General features: G+C 47.7%; 1 protein-coding gene and 1 long non-coding RNA gene across 2 annotated transcripts in view; both read right to left on the bottom strand.

The window, feature by feature from the left end:
* Positions 1-538: 538 nt before the first annotated feature.
* Positions 539-7947, bottom strand: LOC139080673 (uncharacterized). Its single transcript, XR_011535372.1, has 4 exons — positions 6968-7947; positions 6267-6447; positions 5754-5977; positions 539-2821 (listed from the first exon to the last, which is right to left on the bottom strand). It is a non-coding gene; the product is annotated as an uncharacterized lncRNA (long non-coding RNA).
* Positions 7948-7995: 48 nt separating this feature from the next.
* Positions 7996-21697, bottom strand: part of LOC103542684 (uncharacterized) — a 32096-nt gene continuing 18394 nt past the window's right edge. The window contains exons 4-6 of the mRNA XM_070601999.1: positions 17361-17561; positions 10133-10254; positions 7996-8947 (exon numbers count right to left, since the gene is read on the bottom strand). The gene's annotated coding sequence lies outside the window, so the exon portion shown is untranslated. The remainder of the gene's footprint in view (positions 8948-10132; positions 10255-17360; positions 17562-21697) is intronic.

Below are 21697 nucleotides of genomic sequence, written 5' to 3' on the forward strand. Positions count from 1 at the left end.
GGGCCTGTCGTGCTCAGACCCCACGTCGTGGCTGGCAGCATGAGAAGGTGAGCTCCTCCACTCCTAGTTACCGAGCCCTAGAGGTGTCATCTCCTTCCCTCCTGACTGGAGATCTCTGTGCCTGAACTGAGGAACAGACTTTCCCTTGGGAGCTGGTCCCAGTGGCAGTGTGCAGGCAGCCCCTGATTCCTCCTGGCCTGGCTCTCGGGCACCGTCTTTGCAGAACTCCACTCAGGAGAGCCTCGAGGAGCTGGCGGGTGGGTTTAACCGCTCCAACTCTGTAGACAAGGGGCAGGAGCAGGAGGCCACATTCACCATCCAGCGCTGGTCCGAGGTGAGAGAACAGCACAGGGTCTCCACATTCAGGACCTCGAGATGACTGGGTGGGACCAGCACCCAGACTCAAATCTGGGGACTCCCTGAGGCCCGGCCAGGGCTTTCCCACGTGAGCATCCCACAGGCCTGATCCCAGAGAAATCTGGCCCTCCACACAGAGCTCACCTGCTACGTAATAGAGTAGAAATACACTCTTCGCACATTTGTTGGAATAGCAGAGAAAAATTTTATGTTGTCTTTGCATTTGGCTGCTATTTTCTTTTAACTCCCGCCCGGGAATCCCGTGGAGCAGTCGGCTCCACTGTCCGGGCAGCCCTTCCCAGACGCTTACAAATCATCACACCTGATAGGGCGGTTTGTACGAAAATGGGGGTGGGAGTAAGGTGTTGTGTACATTTCTCTGCAACTTGTCATCTCGCAGAACCCATCGAGTCATTGTAGGCCCACCAAGCCAGGAGCTGTGGCCTTACTCATCTTCATAGTATCCCATAAAGGAGGTCATTTGCCACAGCCCTTCAGCCTCTAGATGTTGCTGGACCTTGACAGGATTCAATTCTGTTGCCATTTCAGCAGTGCGCAGGGAACACGTTAAGTGTGTCCTCACAGGCTGTGTTAGTGTGCTGGGTCTGCCATAACTTGGGGCCATAGACTGGGTGGAAGGCCCCTGAGGCAGACTGGCCCCGGACCGGGCTCTGTCTTTCTAGCGCTCCACCCGGGACCTCTGTGAGGAGCTCGTGGAGGGGTTCAAACCCTCCATCTCCCTAGATGAGGGGCAGGTGCCTCAGGTCCCCAACAACAGCCTTGCTGGTCTGCGGTAAGTGTGGGCACAGAGGGGTCTCCACACTCAGGACCCCAAGATGACAAGGTAGACCCAGACCCAGCCTGGAATCTGGCAACTGCCCTGGGGCCCTCCCAGGAATGTGCTTTCCACAGAGCCTTCCCCTCCATGTCAGGAGCAGACCAAGCCTCAGGCTGTTTGGAGGGATGTCACGCAGCCCATGCTGTGTCCTGTTCCACTTCTGACCTCGTGATCTTGAGCAGCTGCCTGGAATCCCTACCCCTCTCTTTCCCAGTATCTACAGCGGGGAAGTTTGTTGACGACTCACGGGGACAACACTCTTAACACAGGCTATTGATACAGGGAGGTGTTATTGTTTCCCAGCTGACAGAACGTCTTGAAGGTGCCAGCTGTTTATTATTTCTCCCCAAATCAGACTTTTAAAGCCTAGAACATTTTCCTGTGTGGGCACACATGTTCCTCCTCTTGCGTGAGTTCCTGAGGTGACAGGAGTTTCTGGGCTGAGCTCCAGACCCAGATCCTCCTGGGGGCTCCTGGTGATGCAGCGATGTGTCTCTCTTTGTCCACTCGGTGTGAAAAGGACTCAACCCTGTCCCTCCATTGAGCCTGATCATGCTGACCCCAAGGCAGGCACAATGGAGAAGGCGGCAGAGTCCCTGGCACCAGCCTCCCCAGGGGGGAAACAGGTACGTCGCCATCTCCCTGTGCCCCCACCACACCTTCGACACCACCCAGCAGGTGTTGGGCCAGCTGTCCCACAGGTGAGAGCTGCCTCCTCCTCAGCGCAGCTCTGGGTCTCCCACCTGCTACCTGTGTGTCTGGAGAATGTCAACACACCTCTCTGAGCTTCACTTTGCTCTTCCGAAAGTGGAGTGGTCAGAAGATGAACCTCATGGGGTTACTGGAGGAAATCATGGGATAAGCTGTGGCAGGTGCTTCCCTGGCGCCTGGCTCTGCAGAAAGGACTGCTGGACATGCTGGACATTTTCATCTTTATTAATTCTCTCTCTCCCATGGAGAAGCTCTCTGCCTCACTCCAAACTGTCCCGTGGCTTTCCTGAGTTTGGAAAGCCTCATGGAAAACAACCTCTTTTCCCATTTGTAAAGTAGTTTTGAGATTCCATCCAACTGGTCCTGGTCCTTGTCCTCAGGGTAGCCAAATTAGGGATTTCCGGGGGCGGGCAGAGGAGCCCTGGAGCCATGTCAACACCTGGGGAGGTTCCGGTTGAGTTCATCCTTCAACAGTCTCTATTAAACACCTACTTCATGCAGGCACTTTCCTGGATAATGTCATTTAGTAAATGGAGCAGACTCAATCCTTGGGCGTGAGATCCTGTCTTAGAGTGGGACAGTCACTCTAGACATCATAAGCAGTCATGTTCACAGCATATTGGATGTCACACCCCCATGGCCTCTTGTAGATATGGATGCATCTTGCCGTATTCCATCCAGGGTGACCAACAGGAGCTCCATCTAAGAACGTGAGTGGTCTTTGGGTGCAGAAGGCAGGCCTCCTGTCTCCACAGAAGAGCCTGGGAGTCTCTGGGGGCTGTGGCTGGGGAAGGACTGACTGGCAGAACTCTGGATCTCGCACAGGTTTGATTCCCATGAGAGGGCTGAGGTCTGGGGCCTTGCCCTTCATGAGGACATGAGTCAAAGAGACCTGTGGGTGGGGTCGCAGCCTCCCTGAGAAGCAGAGGGGAGGGGACTAAGTGGGCCTTGAGAGACCCATCCTTTCCACAGTCCCATGTCACCCTGTGCCCTCTCCACATCCACTTGTCCTAACCACCACCACCGGGGCCCCAGATAGTAGGTGTGGCGAGCCGCCTGCTCACCAATCTGCCTCCAACCTAAGTCCTGATGCTCATGTGCATGGGGGATGGGGTCGGCTCTGGCCAGGCCCTGGGAGAAGAGTGTCAGTGGGCAGATGAGACTCCCACAGGCTCTCTGTTAGACCTGGTCGATGACCAGGCCTTCCACTGCACGGACAGCCACAGGGGGTTGGGTGTGGGCTGGGCCATCCTGTGGGTCCTCGACCCAGATAAGGGAGCTGTGGGAGCACGGTGTGGAAGGAAAGGCCAGGCTTCAGACTCCACTTCACACGACTCTCCCCACTGTCCTCTCTCTCATGCTGGGCACCTGGCCAGAACAGAATTCTCAGACTTCCATGCAGCCCCTGCACTGTCCCTTTTTCAAGGTAAAGGGGCTGTACGTGCAGGTTACCTTACCTAGCTCTGTCCTGAATTGCTGTGACCCTGTGATCCTGGTCTAGTTGGAGCTTCTAGAGGCCACTGAAGCAGAGTCAGAGGGTAAGGGGGGCTGCAGGCTGTGAAGACTATCTGGGGTGGGTTCATGGGCTGGGTATTCCTGTAAGGGCAGTGGGATCTTTCCTGTTTGGGGTAAGGCAATGGAAAGTCAGTCATGTGGGTGAACCCTTCTCTTTATCCTGCTCCAGTGCCAGCTCCAGGTCTCCAGCCAGCTGCAGAACCACAACAGTGGCCAGTTGCGGAGGTAGAGCCAGCTCCAGCTCCAGCTCCATTGATACCACCACCTGTAGCGCTGGAGCTAGCATCACCGCCATCAGCAGTGTTGGAGCTGGAGCAAGGACCAGCATCAGCTCCAGCGGGAGTGGCAGCTCCTGAGCTAGAGTCACCTGGACCACCAGGTCTAATGGGAATTCCATCACCAGCTCCAAAAATACAGCGGCTCGAAACCCAGAGCCTTCCTGCCCCAGGCCTGTGGCCGGTAAGAACCCACTGAGCGAGGAGAAGCCTAACCTCCCAGCCTTCCCTCCTAAGCAGGTCGCAGAACAGCTAACGATCGTGGACGCGGGGAGCAGGTGGGCTCTCAGGGCAGGGTGGGGCAGGCCTTCCCCCTGCCATCAGCTGCCCCAGACCTGATCTGGACTCCTATGATCTGGGTCCACATCCCGGCTCCACCCCTTCCCTACCAAATGACCTGGGCAACTTCCTGAAGGCCCACGCCTTTGCTGTCCACCTGTGGACAGTAGAAGAGGACACTAACAGGACCTGCTGCACAGGGTGGCTGTGCCAAGTAAATGGGGAAGAAGAGATGGGAAGCCGGACGGGGCCTGAGCCATTGGGTGGGGCAGCGTCCTGGGTCATCCTGTGCTGGGTGTCCTCAGTGGACAGAGAATACAACCCAGGGGCTCCCACGAGGCTCAGGCCACATCCTCAGCTTCCTCAGCTCCACCTCTAAACTGTGAGCCCTGCCTGGGATTTTAGGGGCTGCAGACACAGAGCTGGGGTGTGGCAGGGCCAAGTGACACTCCCCGTGTCCCAATAGCTCTTCAGGAAGTTGGTGCCCTCTCAGTGCCTGAATCCACTTGGGGCAAGAGAAACAAGCATGGGAACGAGCACCGTCTGGGGGTCTACCAACCACTTCAAAGTGTGGTCAACTGTGTTATCACCACCTGCCTGGGGAACCCAAGTATGATGGCCTGGGACAGGGTTAAAGTCATGGAGCTCTGGATTCAGGTGGCCCAGGGATGCTGTGGGAGGCCAGTGCGCTCCCTCTCTGGGGCCTTGGGAGCTGCTGCTGCTCCTTTATCAGGTCTCAGGATTGAAGTGTGTGGTCTAAGGTCCTGCACAGTCCCTAGGCCCTTCCTGCCAGGGACATGCAGACCTGGAGTCCAGGTCCCAGCAGTAGGATGCGCACTTCCTACCTGGCTCCTTCCTTGGGTGGAGCTAAAATCCTGCTCTCTGTGAGTGTTCCTCTTTGGGTCCTAATGTGCCCTTGCGGGGCTCCCTGAGCACCTGTCTCATCCAGGAGGGGAGATTTAACTTGAAGGGGACTGAAGCCAGAGCAAGTGAGGCCCCAGCGCCCCACCGACAGCTCATTCTCTTCCCTTCCCAGGAGTGCGACATCCTAACGAACTTCTCACAACACGCTGTTGTCTCTGCTCTGCAGAAAACCTCCTTAGACCGTCTGGAGAAAACGTGGGGGAGTTTCCTGGTCGGTGGGCCTCTGCACACGAGACCTGGTAGAGGAGGGACCTCCCGTATGTCTGCCATTGCCCCTCAGTCACCGGGGAACGCCTGGGAGGCGGCAAACCCTGGGGACAGGGCCTGGGCAGGAGGGGGGCTCCCTAAGCCTCCTGGGGTCCTGAGTGCACCAGTTCTGCTTCAGGAATCAGTTTCCTTGAATGGCAGGTGCTGCTGGGCTGAGCGAAATCGGAGATTTTCAAGTGCTGACTTGATAGCAACAGTTGAAGCTCACCCTGGTCACAACAGAGCTGCTCCATAGCAACGGGAACGGAGGCCCCAGGTGACCACAGGAGAGCCCCGTCCCCAGTCCCACGGAGACCTGAGTGCTCAGAGGAGCCCAGTGAGAGCACTCGTGCAGGCTGTTTGAATCCTGTGGAGTCTCAAATAAAAGGGGTTTGCACTCAAGCCCCCACAGGCATTAGTCCTCCATGTATCCTTCCTTCTTTCCCCTCCCCTCAGGGAGAGCTCCGAAAATTTAACAGCCTGTGCAGCAAAGACAAGTCTCTGAGCAGAAAACTGATGACCAAGGTCGAGTGGAGGCCGGAAGTCTGGAAAGAGAGGAGTGTGTGGGGGAGGGGGACAGGGCAGGGTGTGGTTTGATAGTTTCTCACTTAAACTTTCTCTGAAAAATCCCAGTGTGTCTTGTCCAGATTAGCAAGAGGAGGGATCTCTTTGGTCCACGGGCAGACAGGCTGCAGCCTGTGGACAGGAGGCCCTGGTCACGGGACGTGGTGGTGCTGGCTGGGCTGGTCCAGGAGGGGCTGCCGAGCTGGCACAATGAGCAGGTCTCTGGCTTCTGTGCAGGTCCATCCTGCCAGACTTAGCTTCTTGCAGGCTGTGGGGTGGGTGAGGTGGGTGAGGGTTCCTATCTTCCCTCCACCAGCCCAGAGTGTCCTCAGGAAGCCAAGCTCACGCTGCTCCTGCTGTCTTCACCACGTCTCCAAGGGGGGTGCAGCCCGCCCGCCCCAGGGATGGGCACGGCAGGGATTCCCACGGGCCAGGTGGACGAACAGGCTGCTCAGTCTGGAGGCTGAATGTCTGGAGCAGAGTCAGATCCGGATGCTTCTGGGACTCCCCACTGGGCCCCTAGAACAGTCCCTGCTACTCAGTCACAGGAGTCTCACCTGAGTGCCCAGCTGGCAATGACGTATGTCCCAGCTGGCTGAGGAGAAGTGTCTGGCCACCTGAAGGAATCTTAGTGGATCCTTCCTGAGCAGACGTTGGAAGCTTCATGTAAGCGAGGCAGCAAAGTGTCCTGTCACCCCCTTCCCTGTTGATCAGAGGTGGCACCTTGGGGTCCACGTCCTGAGTGGATGAAGAAAGAGTTCTGTTCAGGGGAATGTCCTGAGGGGCTCCTTAGGAAGTGCAGGCTTTGGCCTGGCCTCAGTTCCAGCCTGGGGGCCAGACTCTCCAGGGCCTGGGCCAGGCAGGAGCCACTCACCCAGGCTCCCAGGACACCCCGCCCTCTCCATCCACGTCTTGGCCGAGGACACACCTGGGAGCTGAGGGCACAGGGCTCCGGTCAGGGGTGGGATGGGGGTTAGGTGAGCACATGGGAACAGGGCCTCTGGCTGGGAGGGGCAAGTGGCCTCTCCTCTGTGGCCCTGAGCAGCTCGCTGCCCCTGTTGGGCCTCTGTCTCCTCATCGGGGAGATGCAGGCATGATGGTCCTGTGGCGCAGGCCTCAAGGCGGGTGATGGGCTAAAAGCGGGGAGAGGAGCATGCGGAGCTTTCTGCCCTGCTCCCCCTGGAGGGGTGAGGGGAGGGCAGTGATGACGGTCATGGCACGAGTCCTCAGAGACCCTGTGAGGGAGGGGAGGACTCACCCTTTCCAGACGAGGAAACAGGCTCAGGGAGGCCAGGCCAGGCCACACTCAGAGTCACAGTTGGAGCTGGGCTTGTTCTAGAATCCTAGCACACTGGAGGTTGGAGTAGCCTTGGTGGCAGTTGGCTGGGGTCAGATGTCCAGGGTCAAAGGCCGGTGGTGCTGGGGAGAAGTGGGGGGAGGGGAGCATGGCCTCACTGACTTGTCCTCCATCCTGGCAGGAGGGGCCCTCCACGTTTGCCACCCTGCAGTACACCCCCAGAGAGTCCAGAACAGCAGGTGAGGGTACCCGGGGAAGGGGCTCTGCCCTCCCAGCCAGAGGCCTCAGACTCAGAGAGCAGGGCCCTGGCTCCTGCAGCCCTGCCTCCTGGAGCCACAGTGCCTGAGTCCCAGTAGAGGTGACAGGAGGAGGCCCTGGAGAGCTGGTGCAGGATGGATTTGCGGTGGGGAGGGCCAGGGACCACGTTCCCTGTCACTTGTGGGAACCTGGCCCTGGGAGGTGATAGGAGGAGTGCGGGGTTCTTGGGGTGTGAAGGGAGGGAGTTGAGGGGAGGCTGCTAAGTGTCCTCGGGGGCTCCTCGTGGGAGCTCAGGGGTGGGCCAGGACGCCGAGGGGAGGACTTTTCAGCTACGTCAACTGTGAAAAACGAGGCACCACTCCTCTAGGTGATTACATATAGTCCAAAGCCACATTTATTAAGACTGCGTTGAACTTACTGAAGACAGCACACGCATCAAAAGAAAAGAACAGACCCTCAGAAACAGACTTATCTCTGATGGGAATGATATTAAGGTGGCATCAAAAATCAGCGAGTAAAAACTATTTAGTAGATGATGTTGAAAACACTCGCTTGTCTGTAGAGACAGATAAACCCGAATCCTTACATCACACCCAACACTCAGGAGGGCTACACGGATCAGAGGCTTAACTGTGGAGGGTGAAGGATGAAACTAAGACCACGCAGGACAGAATGCCTGAAACCTGGAGTGAGAAAGAATGTCTTAAATGAGAAGAAAATAGCGCAAACCATAGGTGAAAAATAGATTTAATGATATCAAAATTAAGTATTTCTGTTCAATGGCACAACAATTTTAAAAGAGGGATGGACTACTGGGGGAAGATATTTACAATACCTAAAGCAGATTCTGTATGAGAGACCCACTCACTCCACTATGGTGGTCGCAATGCTGGGGCCAGGGGACCCAGGAAACCCCCCAGCCCCCCAGGCCCCACACTAAGCGGGGTACCAGCAGCCCGCCCACCTGGGAAGGAGGAATCTGACCCCAGCCCGATCCCTGACCCCTTGGTCTCAGCGGACAATCTTCAGGGCCCACACAATCTTCTTCCAGAGCCTTTCCCGACACCCTCACATCCTTCAGGGAAAAGCAAAGGGCCTTCCTCTTCCCATTTTGAAGCAGCGCACCTGACAGGTGGCCTCAGGGGGTCCTCGCTGCCCTTGCCTCTGATGCTCTGTGTCCCCTGAGGACCAGGCGTCTCTGGAACCCGCCTGCGGAGGCGGCGGCGCCAGGAGACCTTCTCCTCCAAGAGCCGGCGGCGGCCCAGCGCCCTTCTCTCCCGGGACAGCCTGGCCGGTCCCGGGCTTCTCTGGATCAGAGGGCGGGGCAGCCGCTCTCCGGAAGGTTCTTGGGCGGGCGCTGCATCCCCGGGGGCCCGGCAGAGACCCACCTCCACCCCCCCGCCTGAACAGACGGTGGCCCGGGTCCCGCTCATCGCTGCCGTGGGTCCCTAACCCGCCAGCCGGAGCCCGCCACCCCCAGGAAGCCCCCTACTGTGCCCGCCGTCCCGGGTGGACGTTGTGCCCGCCCCCCGCATGGTGTGAAGTCATATTTATGCCTACTTCCCCAAGCGTCTCTATGATGTTGGTAACTATTACTCTTCAGTCTTCAGCCACGGTGTCGTTTGAAAGTGATTCTTCCAGTCCCATGCTAGCGATGAGCAGAGTGTACTGAATTTCACGTGGCTGAGAAGAAGGAAAAGCCATGCTGTTGGCATTAGCAGGCACCCAACTTTCTGAGTAATAACAAGTCAACTGTAGTTTCAACATAAATGTTTAAAACCTTTCGAGGTAAACCTTATGTGAGCTGACCAAACCAACCTTCTCCCATTGTGTGTGAAATCACAGGACAAGGGAAGGAAAGCAAGTCAGCAAAATTAAAGGAAGGATATTTTTGGCTCACGTCCAACCAAAGACCAAGAAAAGCCAGAGAGCATTTTCTAAAGTGTGTAACCGACACAGAATGTTCTGTTACCCACCTGTGAAACGTCTAACGAGCAATTGCCTCTGTATTTTATTACTCACATTGGCCTGGCACTAATGCATGTGTGAATGTGACTCATGTCTCCCAGGGCTGCAGTAATCTCATCCTTTTTGAAACTTCTACCTCCCTCCCTCCCAAAGGGCTCTTTCCTGTATTTTAAAAAAAACAATTAGAATTAAATTTAAGAAACGGAGAAATCCTGAGCTTTGGCAGAACTATCACTGAAATAACAATTCTTCTTAAACATGATTATCTCCTGATCTTGTCCTTTTATGATGCTGATAGTGCCAGAAAAGAAACAAATCCAAGACTTTAGCTCTCCTTTTGGGTTACTGGTTTTATCAGAGAATTGCTTTTAAGCCACTTACGGATGAAAACTACTTTTAAATACTGTCTACTGACTCTGTTTAAAGAAATGTACGTCCAACTCTTAGGTTATTTCCAGAAAAGGAAAACAAGCAAAACAGCTTCTTTTGGCCATGGAGAATTCAGATGTGTAATGAAAGCTGTAGGGAGTATTTATAACCAGACATAGTTACACACGCGTTTCTCAAAGGCTTGTCATTAGAGAGGGCATTCAGCATTTACATAAGATCAGAATGTCTTCATCCCTTAACTGGGAACAGAATTATTCATTCCATGTGAAGGAAGTCTACGGAGCTTTCAAGATTATCCACTTTAATGAAAAAATAAAATAATCAAACTTATACCACACATGAAGAACTACTACCCCAGTTCACACAGACACAGACAGACAGACAGACACACACACACACACACACACACACTCTCCTGTCCTCTGTTCTCCAGCCCTTGCCAGATGGAGGAGAGCAATGAGCCCTCTGGTCCCTTTTTCCCTTGGCCCTGCTCTCCTGCCCATCACCTACCCGTGGTTTCTGTGCTGGTCCTCCATATTATCCTGCACCATCCTTCGCCTCTCAAATCCAGCTGTGACTCTCTAACTATGTGTCACTTCTACTCACTCTTTCACATATAATAGTTCAAAACTCTGACAGAAAGAAAACAAAATAAAAAAGCATAAGCATTAGAAGCTGCAGTGGCTAAAGATCTAAAAGCCATCTGGGCTTTCTCTGTCAGCCCCCCCACTGCCCGCCCTGGGTTGCAGATGAGCAAGCTCACTGCCCTGGAGAGGTAGAAGAGCCCCTCTGTGCATCAGCGGTAAGAAGTGGCAGGGCAGAGTCTGATGCAAAGGTGGCTGCCTCGCATCTACAGCAGGAGGGAAGAAGGAAGCCGAGGCTCTGCTCTGAGGAGAGCCTGATGTGGACCACGGAGATGGAGGCAGAGCCCAGGGGTCACCCCATGATGAGTCCCAGATGGGGACATATTAGTGAGAAATTGGATAGCTCATCACAGCAGCTTCAGAGGACAGTGAAGGTGGCACAAGGAAGCATGAGCTGAGCATGAGAAGCCCTGAGTTCTTAGCCCAGTTCTGTCACTGTGCTGTTGCATGTCCCAGGCATGCATGTCACTTACCCTAACTCTCTGGGTCGTCTCTTCATGCTGAAACTACATGACAACATGAAAGCATCTCTAAGTTGCCTTCTGAGAGCAAACAGGTCAAAACTGAGGCACAGGGTTAGGTAAATAACTACAATGAGGCATGTGAAATGGCACATCTGGTGAACACTTGAGAATTCTGATTTTCATCAGAGATCTTTCAATACAACAAAATCTAAAGAACTCTTGCAATTTGTTGGTAAACCTGGAATCGTATTATTTTAAATACCACTTCAGTCCAGGACCATTACCTGAGGTCTGGCAACCTCACAAATAGGCCTGTGGGTAGTGGGGTCTGTTTGGTTTTGTGGTGGTGTTTCTGATAATGGGATGGAAACGGTAAAGCACACAGCACCCAAAACAGTTATCCTTTCTTCCACCTAAACACCCCTTCTTCTACCACCTCCTCTAAAAGAGTGTTCTTCTCAAAGGTAATGTGCAACAACTTGGTTAAAAGGTATAAACTCCAGCCCATAGTAGGTTCGAGAGCAGTGTTACTACTTCCCTTTATAGACTAAAGTCACGCTCTCCCTCCTCTTGTTTTCATGACTCTCCCTGGTAGGGATTCAGCCTCCAGCAGGACTAACGCTGTGTGAGTAAACATTCCAGATCTAAGAGGCAGGTTATTGGCATGGGAACTCGCGGCTCTTTAGAACTAGAGAATTTCATTTTCTTTTTCTGGCTTTAGTTACTGCCTGAGACAGGAGGCCCCCGTGGATATAATAAAAATGAATAAAGAAGATTGAGTTCATAAAGTGACTATACTCAACATGTTTGTAACTGCACAACATTTTGTCACCAGGCTCCAAAATGGGCAAGTGTTTATTGTTGTTAATTGGACACATTACACTCGCATCTTCACACAGAGAGATGGACAGTGCACTGGGACGTGTGGAAGTGGACATCCAAAAGTTTTAGCAGAACATTAGTGCTGTGGTTGCTCTGGTAGAACCACGGAGACTCAGCACTGAGCTCTGACCCCACCACTCTGGCCCGGGCTGGGACCACCCCAAAGAATCACCCGAGATCCACGGCGGCTCCCATCTCAGTTGCACAAGACATTCTACAGGAAAGGTAAATGGAAGAGGAGGCCATACCTGCATTGCAAAGAAGGATTAATAACACTTTCCTCACCCAAATTAGAATCCAGTAACCCTATCTTAAACTAAAAAGATTGTCTCCAGAGTATAAAAGTTTATCATTGTTCTTTCGTGAAATCCAAAATACTTAACAATTTTGCAATTCACATACCAAACCCCAAACTATTTTGATCCTGTATTCTGTGACTTCCTTGATGGTAGAAAGTGGGTCTTATTCATCTCTCTGTATCCTGTTCTTGGCACATTGTCTGGCAAACAGTATATATTCAATAAGTGTTGCTGAATGTTTAATAAACTGCTTATTAATTAATATAACAAATATTTATCAAAATTATGTGTACATCAATGCCCCATGCTGCTACCGTAGTTGGGAATCATTGAGCTGGGGAAAAAAACTTAAAAATGGTTCATTAATGTGATGGTTATTTAATAAAACATTACCACGCAACAAGGAGAAATGTTTTAATTAATTTGAAGAACTGAATATAACTAAGAGTCCAGAAAGGGAAAAAAATCAACTCTTTTTTATTCCTAGAACTCGCAAATGTTTTAGCAGATTGGCCAACCAACTCCGCTTGGTCCTCGTTGGTTGTCCTAGTAAGAGAAGTCCTGGGAGCACCAGGAGAGTCCACCGACATAAGTCTTCTGTTGATACGCGTGAAGATCTGTGGCTTGGCTTAAAACTTCCTTGCGTGTAGTTTTGCTTGGTGTGGAAAGTTAGGAGAGAATCTTTTCTCCTCATCTGCAAGCAATTAAACCAAAGCCCTCTCTCCTATTCACTCCTCATCCAGTCCACAGGCATTTCCAGTCCGCCACACGCAAGGTTTCGGAGAGCCTTCTTTGGGGCTTGTCAACAGAGCTATGTGAGGGCGACATTTTTTTTTTTTTTTAAGATTTTATTTTTTCCTTTTTCTCCCCAAAGCCCCCCAGTACATAGTTGTATATTCTTCGTTGTGGGTCCTTCTAGTTGTGGTATGTGGGACGCTGCCTCAGTGTGGCTTGATGAGCAGTGCCATGTCCGTGCCCAGGATTCGAACCAACGAAACACTGGGCCGCCTGCAGCGGAGCGCACAGACTTAACCACTCGGCCACGGGGCCAGCCCTGTGAGGGCGACATTTTGAGCAATGCCCTTCATCTTCTTCTTCTTCATTTTTTTTTTTTTTTTTTTAACCAGGAACTGCTACCAAGTTTGGAACAGCTTTGAAGGATAATTAAACTAAAATGGGCTTTCCTGTTGGTGAATAAGCACATTGCTTTCTCTTGGCAGGAAGCTTTCCAGAAGCATCTACAAAGCGTTGAGATGCTCATAAACCTCCAGTTCGTGAAGATGTGGAGAGAAACCACCGTCCAAAGAGAGATCAGTAGATGTTTACTTTGTAAGCAAAAGAGAGGTATCATTGTTGCATCTGAAACCGTGTCTCCATCTTGCCCAGTTGCACTGAATTTTCTCTTTTTTATTACCTAGTGGCCAGCACTTCCTCAGTACTCAGTTCAGGTATGTCACAGGCCATTTGCATTCCGTCTCCAGAAAATAAGTCATGTGTACTGAAAAATGGTGCCTGCAACTTTGTAGTGATGTTATCCCCCAAGTTTGGCAGTGACATAAGAAAATAACACCACTAATAAACGACGAATGTAGCTTGCTTTCATTTTCATCCAGGTCTATAATACAGAAGCAGCTTTTTATTTTACAAAAGGGTAGAGTTCCAACAAGGTACTTTTGGAACAGACAGTTATTTGCATTGACTTCTCTTTCTTTTCTACTAACGCTAGAACTTTGTTCAACAACCAACAAGGCTACCATTATTACCCAGATCACTAATCATCTCGTGTTTAGGCATGTGTGTTCAGCATGTATAAACTAAACAGTCCTTCTTCCAAGAGTGTATGTGAGGTGAAATATTTATCTCTAGATGCGTACATTGGAAGGGTTTCCTTTTTTAAAAGAAATGCTGACCTTTTCTTTCTTTTTTTAGAATTGCTTTTCATTTCTTTTGAACCCATCAGAAAATGTTTCCCTACTGAAAAAAAAATCAAGCTTCATATTTTATTGCACTGACTTTTTTTTTTTTTTAAAGATTGACACCTGGGCTAACAACTGTTACCAATCTTTTTTTTTTTTTCCCTGCTTTATCTCCCCAACCCCCCGCGTACACAATTGTATATCTTAGTTGCCAGTCCTTCTAGTTGTGGGATGTGGGATGCCGCCTCAACGTGGCCTGATGAGCGGTGCCATGTCGGCGCCCAGGATCTGAACCCCAGGCCGCCGCAGTGGAGCACGCGAACTTAACCACTCGGCCATGGAGCCGGCCCCTATTGCACTGACTTTTAAGTTACTACAATTATAGGTACAAACTGAAGTTACTCTGGGCAAGAGATATAAATTTTTTTTAATGGCAGTCTTTTAGTTACTCATGGCTATTTTATTATTTCATAGTCTGTTCGAAGAAACAGCCCACTGGTGTGGAAACTTCCTGACTTTCCTCTCACAAGTAAGAGCAAGAAAGGTCTCTCTCTCAACCTCTATCTCGCTCTTACGTGTCTCCCCCTTGCGGCATTTTTTTTGCTTTGCTCAACTGTTGGTCATTAAATCCTCATTCTCAGTTTACACCTTGGACACATGCTGTCCGGAACCCAGGGAACCCCTGTCTGATTTGCTATTCCTCCTTGTCATGCTTACCTTCAAGGTCAATGCAAGTTGCCAGAAAAGGAAGTGCTTTCTCATTATCTATAAAAACAGGTATTTTTACGTGAAATTCATACTGATATTGAAACAAGAAAAGTTTTCTATTGTGTCAAAGTCTACCTTAATTCGCTACATTAATTTATTTGATAGAAAACACAGCTATAAAAAACAATGGCTGAGAGTGTGGAAAAGTAACAAAGCATAAGAATATGTTAATGTTCAAAAGATCAAGTAGGTATGAGTTGATTTTGGACTGAAAGGTGCATTGATGGGAACTGATAAATGGCTTTTGGGGGCAATTACTACTTTCAAATCCAAATGGTTACGTGGGGAAGCAATTTTGTAAAATGTGACTCTGCTCCCTTAACTCCAGTGAATTAACCCAAGGACTGGTCCCTAATAAAAAAAAAATTCCCATAGAATTTTGAATTTTAGGTCTAGAGACTCTGGGACCAGTAACATCCTGGGTGGCCAAGATTGTGGAGCACTGGAGCTGCCAGCAGCCATGTGTCACTATATGCACACATCACATGTATCATGTGAGCACACGAGAAGCTGGTCTGAAGGGCAAAAGTGAGATGAATCAGATTCCAGAGAGAAACAGATAAGAGAGGGACGCCATCTACCCCTGATTTTCCTGAAGCCTCACTGGGTCTGCACACTTCTCCCAAGTGTGGCCGGTCAGATATTTTTTGCATGTCCCCAATATTCTTCATGTAATTTTAAGTTTTTTATTTAAATGACACTGGCTTGAGAATGTATTACTTGCAACATAACAGTACTGCCTAATGCAAGATGAGTGAATCAGTGAAAACAATTGTGGAGTCTTAGATTTGTTTCAATAAGAAAATGGGATTGGTCATTTGAGTGTAATTGACTGATCAATTGATTTAAATATTCCGACAATTATTTAATTTTTTATTTAACTAAACTGGGACATTTCATCCTTGAAATCAACGTTTTCTGTTCTCTAACAGCAGCTTTATGTTTCTAATGAAAATAATAACAATAATATTTTTAAAGCTATCTAGACTATTTTTTTAAGCAATAAAAATTTAACATTACTTAGGCAATGAGCATGCATGAGTTTTTATTAAAGTTATAATACACAAAGATAAGTGTTTGGCAGAGTAAGCACAGAGCACTCTTTTGAGAGGACATCTTGTCATCCGGAGCATTTACCGAGTTGTGGCGAGATCGCATCAGCTCCTCTTTAGAAGCGGAAGTTCCTTGGTCTAATTGCAGTCATTCTTGGGCAGTTTTGCATACCTGCCTTTCACCCTAATTCTTGCTTCCGTTTCTTGGAGATGCCATGTGCATATTTCAGTGGAACTTGTTATTCTCCACAAGAATTAGCCAACATGCATGTTATGAAAAGTAAAATGATCTTTCATAATAATGGTCAAAGATCGGTTTCCATTTAAGTCATCTGGAGGACATTGATGAGAATCGTGTGGGAAAGAGAGCCTCAGACTGTGGACATTCTCACTCTCTCGAGGCCTGTGTTTTATAAAGAGAGCATTTTATCCACTATTCGTAAGAGGAGAATTACTAACTTAATCTTGCAACCAAGTGGAAAGAGAGTTGGTTTAAGATCACGCAGCCATTGAGAAATGCTTCTTAGATTTCAATTTCTCTTTCTATCCTCCAAATTATTATTTTGCCTATTTTGACACCAATTGTTTGCCAATTAGCTATTGGAAAATATTTGAGAAATCAGAAATCTCTGCGGGAGAAATAAAATGATAGTTCCACAGGACAGATATTTTGGTTAGGATCCAGACTTTGCCTCGAGGGTCTCACAGGCTGGATATGAGAACATGAGTAGAATAGCAATGAGCAGAGGCCCCTGGTCACCACACATGCACTTTGAACACCCAGAGCCCCAAAATGTGATGAGCTGGCCAGCATTTAAACTAAGACTGATAAAAATGATGCTTACATCAATTTCTAACACCTTATTGATAGGTATCTTCACCTTACTTTGCAATTCTTTAAAATGATTGAATCACATTTCTCTTCACTGAGCTTCTTTTCATTCTAGACAGTGCAATGGAGTGTGATATTTTAAATACAAATTCAGTATTAATGCCCTGGATTCACAAAATGACATGTTTCATAATAATATCTTGTTTGTAAATCATGTATCTGTCATAGTTATTCCTTCGTTCATATTACCAATTATTCTTTTCCATCATAAAAGTGAGTTTTGATTTGAAGATGGTTTTACTCCTTGCATTCGGAGGAAACTCCTCACGATATCAACATAGGCTGTGGTCATTTGGGATTTGACTTAATCTCAGGCAGTATTTTTCTCATGACTATTACTAAATTCTCCTTCTCTGAACTAACCTACCTTTCTGAATCTAATCATTCTCCCTCAAGCAATTAGTCTAAATTTGGGATTTCTCTTCTCCTATGACCAGCCACTTAAAAGCTATGAAAACAGATAGAAAGTGGTCATTGTGGTATGTTCACAAAGTCACCAGAGCAATAGTTCTCTGACATTTCGTTTGACAGAGCCAATGAAATTTGGATAATAATCTTTTTCATTAAGTTTTGGCCCATGGATCCAAACAAATCTCTAAGTGACATAGTCCGCCTACCCTTGCTTCTAGAACACAAAGTGCCTTTAGAAATCTGACCACTGTAACTGACTCCACCAGCAGGGGAGAGATGTTTCTAGGAATAGCTGACTGCATTGTGGTGCTATCTAGGTTAGCTAGAAATGGAAAGAATGACTAGAGGCTCAGACCATAGAGGAAGCTTATAACCAACAGAGATGCTTAAGGAGAATCAGTCCGACCTACCTTCTGCAGTGAGTTCCTATAGCTGTGACTTCACAGGGAAGGGCCTCCTCTGAAGTTAACATCAGAACAATATAAAAAGGCCAATCTTGTGTCAGTGGGCCAGAAGGAAACATTTCCCAGATACCACTGTGTAAAATCATTCCCACTTTGCCATGGAATCAGTGACATACTTTTAGTCCTTCAAAGCAGTAGTGGATGTACCTGTGGGGCAATGAGAAGGTATAAGATGGCTCCCCACATACCTTCCACCTCCTACCACCAATCCACACTCCTACCAGCTTCAAGATCAGACTTACTAGGGACTTCCGCAAAAACCCCGATACGTGCTTGCCAAAATTCTATTCCCTGTTTGATTGTATGAAAAACAAAAAGTACACATCTAATAAACTTTCTTCATTAAGGTGAGAAACCTGAGTTCATGTACCAACCTTTCTCTCTGCTCTGCTTTCCCAGCCCTCCACATCCCAATTCTCATCTTCCTGTCCTATGTCCCTGTACCCAGAAGGAAGTCTGACCTTGTTGAGACCAATTATATAAACTTCATATGTGCTTTCTAACCTGATTTAAGACCTTCTTGCTTTCGAAGTTAAAAAAATTAATTTGTGTACTATTAAGCAAATTACATCTCATTGTGTCAGCTAACAGTTGGCAAACAGTAGGCGACTGCAGAAGATAGAACTAAAGTGTAAAAACAGAGAGAGAGAGATCAACACAAAGGAAATAAACACTCACTGTTTAATACGAGATAATGGGTTCCTTTTTTTCTTTCAGGATTCGAAAATAAGATTAAGATCCTAATGCACCTCAAAGTTGAGCAACCCTGGCTGGAATATCACAGATCCTTGAGTTGGAAGAGACCCTTCATTCTCCAGTGAATTTATACTCAATGCAAAGATCCCTCCTTCTACAGCATCCTTGACAACTGACCACCCAGATTCCGTGTAAATAACTCCAATGACAAGAAACTCATTAAACTGAGCAGACCACTTTGTGTTTAAAGAGTTTGAAATGTTTGGTTACACTTTTTCCACTGGTTCTAGCCTCCCCTTCTAGGGCGTTGGTTTTCACACCGGGGAATGAATCTCAATGGAGATACATGAGAACTTTCCAGGGAGTATGAGAGGACGATGAATTTAAAGATGTCATTTTCTAGAACTTCAACGGACATAGGTCATCTCTCTCAAAGCTGACCTGCTTGAAAAGGTCATTTCCTCCTGCACACCCGCCTTTCTCCTGCTTTACATGGTGCACCTCGCACCCAGCCCGAATCTCACTCCTGTGCACAAAAAATCTGGACAACGAACAAAAGGACAGTTTCAAAATGCACAGTTCCTGAGAGAATGTCCTGTGGCAGAAAAACAAACAGAGGTTCAGTGAGAGAGACTGCAGAGAGCAGGGCCTTATTTCATCCAGAGAACAGGCTCATGCTAAAGCTCCATGCCTCTATCTATCTATCATCTACCTATGTATCTACCGATGTATCTATAATCTATCATCTATCTATCATTTATCTATCTATCTAATCTGTCATCTATCTAATCATCTAATTATCTGTCTATCTATCTAATTATCTATCCATTTATCCATCCATTCACTCATTCACCTTTGCATCCATTAATCTATTTATGAATTATAATTCAAAGGTGAGGTAGCTGTCATAAGGACATGTATTACCACATTTACTTGAATTAGAAAAATTAGGTCAGTTTTTTTCCAACATAACATAAATGTAATTTGACTGATTAGTTTGACAGTGACAACTGGCTTTGCCAATTGGATTATATGGTGTACATTTTCCATGATATGAGTGATAGAATATGCACTACAAAGTTTCAATAAGACATAAATTTAAAGAACAGAGATAATGTGGCATAAGCAGCAAATTATATCCTTTGAACTATTAGACATGATCAAATTGTTTACAGATAAATTCAAACTATGCAAGAGGTATATTGCTTCCAAAAATTATTTTGTGTACAGGAGCAAAAAAAAAATGCAGTGCAATAGATGTCAGAATAACAAACTCCATCATGCATATGGCAGATCTCTGAACATATGAAGACAACACTCATTTCTCCCTTACGTCACTCATTTTCCACTTTAAACTCCCCTGATGACCTCAGCCATTCCTCATAATTGGTAGCCAAGGGCATCACTGATGTGGGAAGGAATGAGCAATCCCAGCCAGTTTCAGCTCTCTCTTTCCTGAGTCCAGCTCGCATCCTTACCTAGCCTTCATGATGTACTCAGGCTTGGCAGCTGGCTTGTCCAACCTCACTACCCACATACAAGTAGCCAACCAAAGACTAGAGCAACACCCACTTCATCCTCTACAGAGCCAATGAATGATGTGACTGTTATTTCTTACTCTTCCTCTGGCTATTCTCTTGTATTAGGAGATGCTGTGTTTGCCTCAACTCAGTCTAAAAGCAGAAGAGATCCAAAAGGAGGAGCCCGTCAAGAGAAAAGGAGGCTGAAGGAAAATACATGTATATCCAAGTGTGTTGAAGATGAGAGTGTATCAACAAGCAAGATCACTGATGACAGGGTTAGAGTCAAAGTGCTTTAAGCACACAGTGACATCACACACACATATAGGCTATCATTCGGAGGGTAAGAGGTTGCTATTTTCCTTGCTTATTTGAATACACGACTTTCTCTATCACCACCACCATCGCTCCAAGCCCCACTCCTGGTCAAATCTTGCACATAAAGCTATAGGTTTCCATAGGTACTGCCTCAAGGAAAGGGATGAAGCAAAGAGACAAAGAGTCAAACATCTTAATTTTTGATCTTCTAAGTAGATTTTTCATCAATCTATATTATAAAAAGAAGTCTTTAAAGCTAGAATTTCAAAAGTAATAGACAGGCAGAGAAAAGTAATAGAAAGAGAAAAATGTTCTGGGAAATTCTAAAACATCCCTTGGGCTTCTGCCAAAGGACATCTACCTCCGGGCCTCCATTCCTCCCTGCCCGTTCAGTTTCCCTGAAGTGGATTCTCCAGGCCTCATTGACTGGCTCTACCCCTCAGCTGAGCTTGGGTTTCTCACCCAGGATCATGGCTGAGTCTTCACAGTGCCCATCAAAGCCACATTTTCCTGAAATACGTATCTGGTCCTTTCTTCTTAAGCCTGAAGCCAGTTACTGCTGTTGTCTTGTTGATGTTCTTGTTTGTTTTTTTCCTGATTCTAAACTCCAGTTCCTTTTCAGCTCAGTCACTAGAGTTCCTATTTCCTGTCTGACAGTGGCTTCTAGCTGCAGAGAGAAACCCCCCAAATAGTCATCCCGGTTGGTTCCGGTAACCTCAGCTCCGGGCACTTCTCCAGGTTCACAGTGATGACAGACTGTTGGAATAGTCCCCTGGGAAATGCAGCGCTTTCTGAGAGCTCCCTGATTGTATTTCTTATGCTGTATCATATTTTAAACAGTGAAATAAGATGTAGAATTAAGTTCACTCAGAATTAAAGGAAAGTCTACAGAATTCTCACTATCCCAAATGCTCCTGCTCATAGTTGAAGCCATACTTCAGGGGTTGGTTATATAGTGCCTGTCTTTATATTTCTCAAGAGGAAGTTTAAAGGATAGAGAGCACAATAGGAATGTTCTGGAGGCCGCAGTTCCATGACAAACAACAAGAGAAAGAAAGAGAAAGAGAAAGATATTTTGGGCGGTAATTGATGTACAGCGTCACCCAGACTTCTTTATTTACCACCAACAGGAGAAGAAGAGCATAGAGGAATTTTCTTAGGTACAAGTGAAGCTGACCACAACCACATGCCTGTGGCTTATTGTAATTTCTAACTAGAACGTGCCTCTCCCAGCTTTCCGTGTGACTGAGACATCCTCTGCTCAGATGTGCACTACTCAGAGCAGCTTCCCCACCCTCCTCTCTACAGTAGCATCTTCCCATCTCATTCTCAATTGATTCACTCTACTTCATTTTTCTTCACGGCACTTATTACTTTACACATTTCAAATGTGTTTATGGTCTACCTCCCACACTACAGTATAATCTCCATGGAAACTGAGTTTTTGTTGGTTTTTCCTGTCTCCTCCTCACCTCCAGGTACATATAGAGCCTAGAAAAGCACTATGACACTGGGCAGATATTTAGAGTGTATTTGTTAACGAATGAATGAAAATAAATTTTAAAAAATTCAACAACCTGTCTTCATTCTTCCACATTTTGATTGATTTGAATTGTTCTTGCAATGTATGTAGCATCCTATTTAGTGTGTGATCAATAATTCTCCAAGCAGAAATTTAGTGAAAATCCTGGCTTCTCATGTTAGCCAATGAAATCAACAATTCTCTCCATTATCCAAATCAAGGCCTTT

This window comes from Equus przewalskii, chromosome 31, assembly GCF_037783145.1.
Source record: "Equus przewalskii isolate Varuska chromosome 31, EquPr2, whole genome shotgun sequence".
NCBI lineage: Eukaryota > Metazoa > Chordata > Mammalia > Perissodactyla > Equidae > Equus > Equus przewalskii.